Here is a 13,512-nt window from a genome sequence, read left to right on the forward strand (position 1 = left end):
TAATCAGGGAGAGCAGGTGAGAGCAATGAGGATGGAGAAACAAGGGAATTGGTAACAGGTGTAACTGCACACAAATAAACAGACACAAGAGGGAGACAAAGAAAGCACAAAAACCCTGACAATTAAACAATGTTAGAAACATGGATGTAGTACCTTGATTGGAATATAATCTGGTTCGTGTTTTAGATATCTCCGGCTTTTTTGGCAAACAGTGCACTGTGAAACCTCAAACAGTGATAATATGAATTAAGTTAAAAGTGATGCAATTTTTTGATTTCATAAATTCAGTGAACTGAAGTATTCATAAAGTGCATTAGCTTACCCATTTCACAATGTCTTCTGACATGCCAGGCCAGTAAAATCTTTAAGAAATCGCATCTCTTGCCTTAAGTTGCCCACAATGTGCACCAATGTTGCTTGCATGATATTCTTTGAAAAGTTGGTCAGCCTCCTCTATGCTACACACAACTTTACATTTCGTCTCTTTATCAGAGCCATTTTTCTGATGTAATATAAAACGTCATGTGCAGAAAATATATATTTAAAAAACATGTCTAAACCCAGCTCTTACTCCTATACAGGAATAAAATGGTTTCTCAAATATATGTGGCCCTGGGCCACAAAACCTAAATATTGTAGAGGTTGGGAAAAATATTCATTGTACAGATCCAAATTATAGATTCTTTTTTTTAGGAGAAAAAGATAAGGAAAAGATTATTTTCCATTGAGATGTTTTATTTGTAATTACACCTCATATTTGAAATCTTTTTTAAATTGTAAGAGTTGTATCTCAGCTAAATATTGTGCAATCATTTTACTTGCAGCACTCACTGCAGACAGTTGTTATATTTATCTTTGAGTAATGCCAATTTCCAGCCATAGTAAAGTTTGATACTCTCCTAATTATGCAATATCGCTGGTGTTTATCAGCATTTTTGGGGGTATTCACCCAAAAGAAGGTAGGCCCTAAGCCAGGCTAGGAAATTAGGATCCATGATGTGCTGTGGTAACTTGCCAGTCATCCTATACCGTGCTCATCAGGGAAGTTACTTCTCAGTGTTATCAGTGGATTATAAGCACCTGAGTACACCTGATGTGCATTTATTCAATATATTCTTGATGTAATATGAAGCCTTGAGCTGCGGTCACATTGGGCTTTTCCTCCCATAGATTTCCATTCATACGCATGCGAATGCATCAGCTTTGTGAACTTTGACCTGCGAAATCGCATCACTTTACTGCGTGAGACTGATCGAGGATCAAAACATGACCTCTCTAGACAGAAATTAAAAAAATTAAGCAATCGCTCGCTTTTTAAATGTCTAATCATCTAGTTTAGTCCCGCCCCTTTTCGCAGCGCCGCACAACAGAATTTCGCACACACAAACTCTAGTGTGACCGCAGTTTAAGCTATGGTCAAACACACATGGAGCCGCCCTCCACTCTCTGTAACAAGCTACAAGTCGATTATGTAACTTAACTTACATAACTTAATCTTACTTATCAAAAAAAAAAACATTGATTCTCTAGCTTTTCTTAGAATAAAGCATAAGGTGGATATATAGCGTTTTGCAAAAAAAAAAAAAAAAAAAAAAAAAAAAAAAAAAGGTATGTTATGCACATTCCGACCAAAACTAACTCAGAATCTTATTATTATTAATCAATCTTTGTTTAGATTATTCCATATATTTATGATGTGTGTGTATATAAATAAATATATATATATATATATATATATATATATATATATATATATATATATATATATATATATATATATATATATTTTTTTTTTTTTTTTCATTAATAATTTAAGATGTTTGACAATGTTAAGATAAATTTGTTGCATTTTGGCATGGTTTTTGACTTATGTATGAACTATTTATGGACATAAAACTAAATAAAAAATATCCTGGATTTGAAAATATTGTGTTCACTGAGCTAAAGCAATAGTTTTATGTACAAAAATTGTGAATGAACTTGACTGTTGATGTCTTAAAGCAGGGCTCACCAATCTCGGTCCTGGAAGGTCGGTGTCCCTGCAGGGTTTAGCTCCAACTTGCCTCAACACACCTGCCTGGATGTTTCAAGTATACCTAGCAACACTTTGATTAGCTTGTTCAGGTGTGTTTGATTAGGGTTGGAGCTAAAATCTGCAGGACACCGGCCCTCCAGGAACAAGTTTGGTGACCACTGTCTTAAATAATAATGTCAAATAACTAACATTTTTAAAAATGGATATATCTCGTTTTAAAACTAAACTCTTCATATGTTTTTTTTGTAACACTTACTTTTACAACCCGCAAAGTACCACGTAAGTACAGTGAAATAACGGTGTACTTTTGTGTACGTATGGTATTAGTAAAATGAACGTACGTGTTGGTATAATGGAACAAACTGTAATGCTTGGGTAATAAAGGGGGTAACAACTAGACATGCTACACGCAAATTACCGTGTAAGTATATTGATTTTACAGTGTACTTTTCTATAAAGTGCAAAGGAACAAATGGGTAATGTGTGGGTAATAAGGGGGTAACAACCAGATATGCAATGCTTGGGTAATTTGGGGGTAAGAACCAGACATGCAACACGCAAAGTACCGTGTAAGTATATCAATTTTACAGTTTACTTTTCTATAAAGTGCAAAGGAACAAACGGGTAATGTTTACGTAATAAGGGGGTAACAAGCAGATGTGCAACACGCAAAGTACCCCATAAGTATATTGAATTCACGGAGTACTTTTCTTTAAGTATTATATAAAGAATGAATCAAGGGTGATCACAACCTAGTGCAACCTGCAGACACCTGCTTAAGTACATTATTAATAGTACCCTTATTCAGTGCTTGGGTTTTTATAAGGGTTGTTTACTAAACAAGTTTCACAACCCGTATTGAATATTGTATGTATTTTAAATCTGCAATTCAATACAAATATATATTTTCATACACCACTTACCTTATGAAAGCTTAGTCGATCTCACCACCGCCAGCAATTTCTCAACAACATTATCAACAAATACTTTTGCATGATATACTGTCAGGGTTTAATGCCGATTAAAACAGGCTTGCATTTTTACTGCTGTCTGCAGAACGGGGGGACCAACTGTTACATTTCAATGAATAGCTGATGTTTTATTGAAAAATGTAGTGTGCAATTTGGCATTTAATCAATCAGCTGTAGTTTTCTGTTCTTACTGTTCAAATATACACTTGTGCATTAAAGTCCAGCTTGTTCCCTCCTTGTTCCCTGTAGTTACAGGGTAAATACAGCATTTGCCGGTTGTAAAATAAAGTGAAGCCTTGTTCCCTTTAGTTACACAGTAATTAAATATGCTGTAACAGCATTAGCTGTTTTAAGTTCAAAGTACTTGTAAAAGTGCATACCATAATGAGCACAAGCAAAAACATAAATTTCATCAACTTCAATAACAATTATTTATTATTAACATTTATTAACAAACTCATAAACAAACTTTCTTACAAACTTTTATCACACAATTATTATATACACTTGAACAGATGGAAAAAAGCTGCTTAATTATTTACTCAATTGAAAGAAAGAAAGAAAGAAAAAAAGAAAGTAAAAAAAAGAAAGAAATAAGAAAGAAGAAAGAAAGAAAAAAGAAAGAAAGAAAGATCAACGCCTGAACTTGTTTTTTATAGGCAACAGCTTGTGTCCCTTCTTCATTGTGATGATCTTTGTCTCAAGACTGGGGCAGGAGACAAGGAACTGTTGTAATTCTTTGGAATAGCACTGGAGTGTTGTTCCATTTACATATGGTGGAACTTAATTCAGTTCTCCCTCCGAAGCAATTGCCACCTGTAACCAAAAGTGCAGAAATTTAATTTGTAGAATTTCAAAAAGGTATAGCAATAGAAACCAATTAATATCAGGCTATCAGATTTACAACCCTCATTGAATTGATAATTACTGTCAGTAGTTGTCAAGAGCCCTTTCAGATTAAAAGTAGTTTGGTTTGTTGGGTTGGATCTAAACTCTTCAAGAAGGTGAATGTCGAGTATTTCTATTTCCAATAATATTTATCTAAAGGCTGTATTTTATGCTGCTTTTGAACTGTATTGCAATAAAGAATATTGTTTCTGATTAGCTTACGCTCTGATATAGATAGGGTGAACAAAAAAAAGCTAAAACCAGATAATATAAAACTATAATTTAGCAGCAGCAGTATACATACCAAGAATGATTGCACTGATGAATCACTCAATAATCTAAACAAAACATATAAATGCATCACCTAAAGATTTAGATCAGGCTGTAATTTTCTAAGAATTTTTGTTTAACTACTTAGCAACAACACTAAAATTATCACAACATCTGTGGTCATACATACCTCTGCAATTATACTTGTCAGGGATAAGGTAGATTTATCCCCCTTGTGCCTTTTTAAGCAATCCCGAATGCTTAGATTCTTTTTATATGTTTTAAGTACAAGTTTGTACCTATGGGTTACTTGTTCTCGGGTGGTCACTGGAGAAAAAAAAAAGTAAAAATAATTGTTGGGTTAATGTATGATTTCAGATACAATTTACAATACCTCAGATACTTAAATGGCTTCACATTTCAACTCAAAACCTTGTTCATAATAAATAAAGTATAATAATAATTGTCATCAAGTCAAATTACTTTGTGCACTGAAAAGACAGAAATGCCAGAAACCTTCACCCGCCAGATATTATACCACCATTGGACCAACTGGGTGGACTCTAACAGGCAGTGTTATAATAAAGAGGTAATCCAGAAACTAAGCTTTAATGTCATTCGTATTTACCCTGAATTCAGATTTAATTATCTCACACCTTGTTTTATCAAGGTATGTCAGTTGCAAAGCTGTGACTGTAAGTTAAGTTGACTCAAAGTACAGTGTCCATCAGTCAGCCAGAGATTTTTTTTTTATCTTTGTGCTATGGTGAGCCTTATCCCTTTTGTCATCTAAAAGATGATTGTTAAATTCTAATATTACCATTTAATCTGTATTGCTGTTACTAGTAAATACTGTTATTAGTATTTAAATTGTGTGTTTGAAAGTAACAAAAATGTAAAGAAAGATTAGACTAAACTATATTTAATAATACATTTTATTTGTTATGCACTTTTCTCAAACTCAAAGCGTGTACAAGGCAAAAACAATAAAACAGTAAAAGCAATAAATAGGTAAATATAACAATAAGTACGATAACATCAGATCACACATTAAAACACGACTAAAGAGGATAGTCGTAGGAAGCTTCTTAAAACAGTCCAGAGACACAATATTCCTAATGTTAATGGGTAATGCATTCCATCATTTTGCTGAGATACGAAACAATATGAAAAAAGCCTGCCCACCCATGATGCTAAGTCTGAAGCGTGGCTGGAACAGGGTAAGACCCAAAGTAGACTGCGAGCAGGAGTGGAAAGTGTCACAAGATCACTGATGCAATCAGGAGCTAGCCTATGGACTGCTTTATAAATTAAAATCAGAGTCTTAGCGTGCTTTCACACCTACACTTTTGTTTCAGAACCTGTCTTGTTTGCCCAGTTAGCGTGGTTCGTTTGGCATATGTGAAACCACCAATCACGCTCGGATCCACGCCAAAACAATCGCTCAGAGATCGCTTAAACGAGGTGGTCTCAGCTTGATTGACACAAACTCTGGAGCGGATCGATTGTAGTGAGAAAACAAACGATTCTAGCCCGGTTATATTACAGTTATGGCTGCTCTATTATGGAAAAAAATCATAATCACGATTATTTTGGTCATAATTGTAATCACGATTATTCAAAACGATTATCAGTTGAAGTCAAAATTATTCGCTCTTCTGTGAATTTATTGTTATATATAAATATTTCCCAAATGTTGTTTAATAGGTTTTTTTACAGTATTACCTATAATATTTTTTCTTCTGGAGAAAGGCTTATTTGTTTTATTTCAGCTAGAATTCAATTCAATTCAGCTTTATTTGTATAGCGCTTTTACAATGTAGATTGTGTCAAAGCAGCTTCACATAAATGGTCATAGTAACTGGAACAGTGTGGTTCAGGTTTTAGTGTTTAAGTTCAGTTCAGTTCAGTTTAGCTCCGTTCAGTGTGATTTAATCATTACTGAGAGTTCAAACACTGAAGAGCAAATTCATCGATGCGTAGCTCTACCAATCCTGAACCATGCGAGGCAGTGGCGACAGCGGAGAGGGAAAAAAAACTTCACCTGATGGGAGTGAAGAAAAAAAACCTTGAGAGAACCAGACTCAGTTGGGCACGACCATTTTAATTTCTCCGCTGGCCAAAAGTCTTGTGCAGAACTTCATTCGCCGTGGTTTATGCTGGAAGATGACCTCAATGAAGACTCGTCTGTCCCTGGAGCGTCGCTGGAATCAGACACATGTTCTCCACTCCCCACGACCATCAGCGCAGCAGCAGCTCAGGATATGGCCTGGTCCCGGATATGGAATCCTTGGGATCATCACGTCGCTGGTCTTGGATCCAATCAGTGACTCCGCCTAATCTGAGGACCTCGGGATGAGTATCCCCAGGTGAAAATAGAGAATAAAGAGAATAATTAGCGTAGCTGCTGTTCATAGTGTATATAAGCAAGATGCAGAAGCCTGTGTGGAACCCGCTAGGTGATGCATTGAGTGTATGCTTTACTAAACAGATAGGTCTTTAATCTAGTTTTGAACTGGGAGAGTGTGTCTGAGCCTCGGACATTATCAGAAAGGCTATTCCAGAGTGTAGGAGCCATGAAAGAGAAGGCTCGACCTCCTTTACTTGATTTTGCTATTCTAGGTACTACCAGAAGCCCTGAGTTTTGAGATCTTAAAGAGCGAGTTGGTTCGTAGCGAGACAGAAGGTTGGTTAGATAAACAGGAGCTAGATTATTTAGAGCTTTATAGGTTAGAAGTAATATTTTAAATTCAATACGAAACTTAACAGGCAGCCAGTGTAAGGAGGATAAAATTGGGGTTATATGATCATATTTTCTAGACCTGGTCAGAACTCTGGCTGCTGCATTTTGTACTAATTGAAGTTTGTTAATAGAGGATGCTGGGCAGCCAGCAAATAGAGCATTACAGTAATCCAGCCTTGAAGTCATAAAAGCATGGACTAGCTTTTCTGCATCTGAGATGGATAGCATATTTCGTAATTTAGCGATATTTCTCAGATGAAAGAAGGCAGTTTTTGTGACATGGGATATATGGTTTTTAAAAGTTAGATTGCTGTCTAATATGACACCCAAATCTTTTATAGTAGAGCTAAAGCTAACTTTGTATCCCTCTAATTGTAAATTGAGTTGCGAGATCTGCTGTGTGCAAGATTTAGGCCCAATAAGTAATAATTCTGTTTTGTCGGAGTTTAAGAGAAGAAAATTGTTGGTCATCCAGTCTTTGATGTCTTTGATACACTCAGTTTAGAAAGTTCAGACGTCTCGTCAGGTTTAGTTGAAATATATAATTGAGTATCCTCTGCATAGCAGTGAAAGCTGATCCCATGCCTTCTAATAATGTCTCCCAGAGGTAGCATCTAAATTGTAAACAGTAAAGGGCCTAAAACTGATCCTTGAGGCACCCCATACTTTACTGGGCAGATTTGTGAAGGCTGTCCATTAATATTCACAAACTGGTAACGGTCAGTTAAGTATGACTTAAACCATTGTAGAGCCTGTCCCTGGACACCTGTAGACTTTAAGCGATTTATTAGGATATTGTGGTCAATGGTATCAAATGCCGCACTAAGATCGAGTAAAACTAATAGCGAGATGCACCCTCGGTCAGCAGCTAAGAGTAAATCATTGGTTATTTTCACCAAGGCGGTTTCTGTACTGTGGTGAGCCCTGAAACCTGACTGAAACACTTATATAAAATATTGTTCGTCTGCAGAAAAGAGCATAATTGAGTGGAAACAACTTTTTCTAGTATTTTAGACATAAATGGAAGATTTGAAATAGGCCTATAGTTAGCTAAGTTGTTGGTGTCTAGTTGCGGTTTCTTAATAATAGGCTTAATAACAGCTAGCTTGTAAGAGTTTGGAACATGGCCTATAGATAAAGAAGAGTTAATAATGTTAAGAAGAGGTTCTCCTATAGCAGGTAGCAGCTCTTTCAGTAATTTTGTTGGAATTGAGTCCAGCATACACCTAGCTGGTTTAGAGCTATTTATAATTTTTACTAACTCTTCATGTTCTATGATTTTGAAGCAGTGTAGGTTATTATTATGATTCAATGAAATATTTACAGGATTTGGAGTATAAGCCGGTGCAGAAAGTTTGGCATCTCCTATTTTCTGTCTAAAGCCTTCTATTTTGTTACTGAAAAAAATTCATGAAGTCATCACTACTAATTTGCGGTGGAGTAGTTTGTTCCAAGGATGACCGATTATTTGCTAATTTAGAGATGGTGTTAAATAAAAATCTAGGATTGTTATGATTATTTTCTATCAGTTTGCGCAGGTGCTCGGTCCTGGCAGATTTTAGAGCCCTCCTATAGCTGGACATACTGTTTTTGTACGCAATTCTAAAGACCTCTAAATTAGTTTTTTTCCATTTACGTTCCAGGGTGCGGGTTGCTGTTTTGAGCGCACGAGTATGACTATTATACCATGGTATAGTTTTAGTCTCTCTAGCCTTTTTTTAATTTGATAGGTGCCACAGTATTTAGTGTGCTAGTAAAGATGGCATCCATACTGCTGGTTACTACATCAAGATCATTTGAGTTTGCGGGTGCATTACGAAATAGAGAGAGATCAGGTAAGTTATTTATAAATTCATCTTTAGTTGACGGAACAATAGTTCTACTAGGGCGGAGTATTGGAGCGGGTTTGCTGATTTCAGGTAAACACAGCTTATATAGTAAGAGGTAGTGGTCTGTAATATCATCACTTTTTTTTCAAGATTTTTTCATTTTTCGAGATTTTTCAAGATTTTTCTTGATTTTCGAGAATTTTCTAGATTTTTCTTGATTTTTCAAGATTTTTTCATTTTCGAGATTTTTCAAGATTTTTTCATTTTTCTAGATTTTTCAAGATTTTTTCAATTTTCTAGATTTTTCTGGATTTTTCAAGATTTTTTCATTTTTCGAGATTTTTCAAGATTTTTCGAGATTTTTTCATTTTTCGCGATTTTTCAAGATTTTTTCATTTTTCTTGATTTTTCAAGATTTTTTCATTTTTTGAGATTTTTCAAGATTTTTTCATTTTTCGAGATTTTTCAAGATTTTTCAAGATTTTTTCATTTTTCGAGATTTTTCAAGATTTTTCAAGATTTTTTCTTTTATCGAGATTTTTCAAGATTTTTTCATTTATCGAGATTTTTCAAGATTTTTTCATTTTTCGAGATTTTTCAAGATTTTTCAAGATTTTTCAAGATTTTTTCATTTATCGAGATTTTTCAAGATTTTTTCATTTATCGAGATTTTTCAAGATTTTTTCATTTTTCGAGATTTTTCGAGATTTTTTCATTTATCGAGATTTTTCAAGATTTTTCAAGATTTTTTCATTTTTCGAGATTTTTTCATTTTTCGAGATTTTTCAAGATTTTTCAAGATTTTTCAAGATTTTTTCATTTTTCGAGATTTTTCAAGATTTTTCAAGATTTTTTCTTTTATCGAGATTTTTCAAGATTTTTTCATTTATCGAGATTTTTCAAGATTTTTTCATTTATCGAGATTTTTCAAGATTTTTTCATTTTTCGAGATTTTTCAAGATTTTTCAAGATTTTTTCATTTTTCGAGATTTTTTCATTTTTCGAGATTTTTCAAGATTTTTCAAGATTTTTTCTTTTATCGAGATTTTTCAAGATTTTTTCATTTATCGAGATTTTTCAAGATTTTTTCATTTATCGAGATTTTTCAAGATTTTTTCATTTTTCGAGATTTTTCAAGATTTTTCAAGATTTTTTCATTTTTCGAGATTTTTTCATTTTTCGAGATTTTTCAAGATTTTTCAAGATTTTTTCATTTTTCGAGATTTTTCAAGATTTTTTCATTTATCGAGATTTTTCAAGATTTTTCAAGATTTTTTCATTTTTCGAGATTTTTCAAGATTTTTCAAGATTTTTTCTTTTATCGAGATTTTTCAAGATTTTTTCATTTATCGAGATTTTTCAAGATTTTTTCATTTATCGAGATTTTTCAAGATTTTTTCATTTTTCGAGATTTTTCGAGATTTTTTCATTTATCGAGATTTTTCAAGATTTTTCAAGATTTTTTCATTTTTCGAGATTTTTCAAGATTTTTTCATTTATCGAGATTTTTCGAGATTTTTCAAGATTTTTCAAGATTTTTCAAGATTTTTTCATTTTTCGAGATTTTTCAAGATTTTTCAAGATTTTTTCTTTTATCGAGATTTTTCAAGATTTTTTCATTTTTCGAGATTTTTCAAGATTTTTTCATTTTTCGAGATTTTTCAAGATTTTTTCATTTATCGAGATTTTTCAAGATTTTTTCTTTTTTCGAGATTTTTCGAGATTTTTCAAGATTTTTTCATTTATCGAGATTTTTCAAGATTTTTTCATTTTTCGAGATTTTTCAAGATTTTTTCATTTTTCGAGATTTTTCAAGATTTTTCAAGATTTTTTCATTTTTCGAGATTTTTCAAGATTTTTCAAGATTTTTCAAGATTTTTTCATTTTTCGAGATTTTTCAAGATTTTTCAAGATTTTTTCTTTTATCGAGATTTTTCAAGATTTTTTCATTTATCGAGATTTTTCAAGATTTTTTCATTTTTCGAGATTTTTCAAGATTTTTTCATTTATCGAGATTTTTCAAGATTTTTTCATTTTTCGAGATTTTTCAAGATTTTTCAAGATTTTTTCATTTTTCGAGATTTTTTCATTTTTCGAGATTTTTCAAGATTTTTCAAGATTTTTTCATTTTTCGAGATTTTTCAAGATTTTTTCATTTATCGAGATTTTTCAAGATTTTTCAAGATTTTTTCATTTTTCGAGATTTTTCAAGATTTTTCAAGATTTTTTCTTTTATCGAGATTTTTCAAGATTTTTTCATTTATCGAGATTTTTCAAGATTTTTTCATTTATCGAGATTTTTCAAGATTTTTTCATTTTTCGAGATTTTTCGAGATTTTTTCATTTATCGAGATTTTTCAAGATTTTTCAAGATTTTTTCATTTTTCGAGATTTTTCAAGATTTTTTCATTTATCGAGATTTTTCGAGATTTTTCAAGATTTTTCAAGATTTTTCAAGATTTTTTCATTTTTCGAGATTTTTCAAGATTTTTCAAGATTTTTTCTTTTATCGAGATTTTTCAAGATTTTTTCATTTTTCGAGATTTTTCAAGATTTTTTCATTTTTCGAGATTTTTCAAGATTTTTTCATTTATCGAGATTTTTCAAGATTTTTTCTTTTTTCGAGATTTTTCGAGATTTTTCAAGATTTTTTCATTTATCGAGATTTTTCAAGATTTTTTCATTTTTCGAGATTTTTCAAGATTTTTTCATTTTTCGAGATTTTTCAAGATTTTTCAAGATTTTTTCATTTTTCGAGATTTTTCAAGATTTTTCAAGATTTTTCAAGATTTTTTCATTTTTCGAGATTTTTCAAGATTTTTCAAGATTTTTTCTTTTATCGAGATTTTTCAAGATTTTTTCATTTATCGAGATTTTTCAAGATTTTTTCATTTATCGAGATTTTTCAAGATTTTTTCATTTTTCGAGATTTTTCAAGATTTTTTCATTTATCGAGATTTTTCAAGATTTTTTCATTTTTCGAGATTTTTCAAGATTTTTCAAGATTTTTTCATTTTTCGAGATTTTTTCATTTTTCGAGATTTTTTCATTTTTCGAGATTTTTCAAGATTTTTCAAGATTTTTTCATTTTTCGAGATTTTTCAAGATTTTTTCATTTATCGAGATTTTTCAAGATTTTTCAAGATTTTTTCATTTTTCGAGATTTTTCAAGATTTTTCAAGATTTTTTCTTTTATCGAGATTTTTCAAGATTTTTTCATTTATCGAGATTTTTCAAGATTTTTTCATTTATCGAGATTTTTCAAGATTTTTTCATTTTTCGAGATTTTTCGAGATTTTTTCATTTATCGAGATTTTTCAAGATTTTTCAAGATTTTTTCATTTTTCGAGATTTTTCAAGATTTTTTCATTTATCGAGATTTTTCGAGATTTTTCAAGATTTTTCAAGATTTTTCAAGATTTTTTCATTTTTCGAGATTTTTCAAGATTTTTCAAGATTTTTTCTTTTATCGAGATTTTTCAAGATTTTTTTCATTTTTCAAGATTTTTTCATTTTTCAAGATTTTTCAAGATTTTTTCATTTTTCAAGATTTTTCGAGATTTTTCAAGATTTTTTCATTTTTCAAGATTTTTTCATTTTTCAAGATTTTTCAAGATTTTTTCATTTTTCAAGATTTTTTCATTTTTCAAGATTTTTCAAGATTTTTTTCATTTTTCAAGATTTTTTCATTTTTCAAGATTTTTTCATTTTTCAAGATTTTTCAAGATTTTTTCATTTTTCAAGATTTTTCGAGATTTTTCAAGATTTTTTCATTTTTCAAGATTTTTCGAGATTTTTCAAGATTTTTTTCATTTTTCAAGATTTCATTCATTTTTTCGAGATTTTTCAAGATTTTTTCATTTTTCAAGATTTTTCGAGATTTTTCAAGATTTTTCATTTTTCAAGATTTTTCAAGATTTTTCAAGATGTTTCAAGATTTTTTCATTTTTCAAGATTTTTCGAGATTTTTCAAGATTTTTCATTTTTCAAGATTTTTCGAGATTTTTCAAGATTTTTCAAGATGTTTCAAGATTTTTTCATTTTTCAAGATTTTTCGAGATTTTTCAAGATTTTTTTCATTTTTCAAGATTTTTTCATTTTTCAAGATTTTTTCATTTTTCAAGATTTTTCAAGATTTTTTCATTTTTCAAGATTTTTCGAGATTTTTCAAGATTTTTTCATTTTTCAAGATTTTTCGAGATTTTTCAAGATTTTTTTCATTTTTCAAGATTTCATTCATTTTTTCGAGATTTTTCAAGATTTTTTCATTTTTCAAGATTTTTCGAGATTTTTCAAGATTTTTCATTTTTCAAGATTTTTCAAGATTTTTCAAGATGTTTCAAGATTTTTTCATTTTTCAAGATTTTTCGAGATTTTTCAAGATTTTTCATTTTTCAAGATTTTTCGAGATTTTTCAAGATGTTTCAAGATTTTTTCATTTTTCAAGATTTTTCGAGATTTTTCAAGATTTTTTCATTTTTCAAGATTTTTCGAGATTTTTCAAGATTTTTCAAGATGTTTCAAGATTTTTTCATTTTTCAAGATTTTTCGAGATTTTTCAAGATTTTTTCATTTTTCAAGATTTTTCGAGATTTTTTCATTTTTCGAGATTTTTCAAGATTTTTTCATTTTTCGAGATTTTTCAAGATTTTTTCATTTTTCGAGATTTTTCAAGATTTTTTCATTTTTCGAGATTTTTCAAGATTTTTTCATTTTTCTTGATTTTTCGAGATTTTTTCATTTTTCTTGATTTTTCTTGATTTTTCAAGATTTTTT

At 30.8% G+C, this 13,512-nt stretch overlaps 1 protein-coding gene and 1 long non-coding RNA gene across 2 annotated transcripts in view; one reads left to right on the plus strand and one right to left on the minus strand.

The window, feature by feature from the left end:
• LOC137491262 (tripartite motif-containing protein 16-like) overlaps nucleotides 1-13,512 on the plus strand; it is a 496,597-nt gene that overhangs the window by 302,194 nt on the left and 180,891 nt on the right. The gene's annotated exons all lie outside the window — the stretch shown is intronic.
• LOC141381969 (uncharacterized) lies at nucleotides 1,802-4,491 on the minus strand. Its single transcript, XR_012402880.1, has 3 exons — nucleotides 4,355-4,491; nucleotides 4,199-4,232; nucleotides 1,802-3,822 (listed from the first exon to the last, which is right to left on the minus strand). It is a non-coding gene; the product is annotated as an uncharacterized lncRNA (long non-coding RNA).

Source organism: Danio rerio, chromosome 4, assembly GCF_049306965.1.
Source record: "Danio rerio strain Tuebingen ecotype United States chromosome 4, GRCz12tu, whole genome shotgun sequence".
Taxonomy (NCBI): Eukaryota; Metazoa; Chordata; class Actinopteri; order Cypriniformes; family Danionidae; genus Danio; species Danio rerio.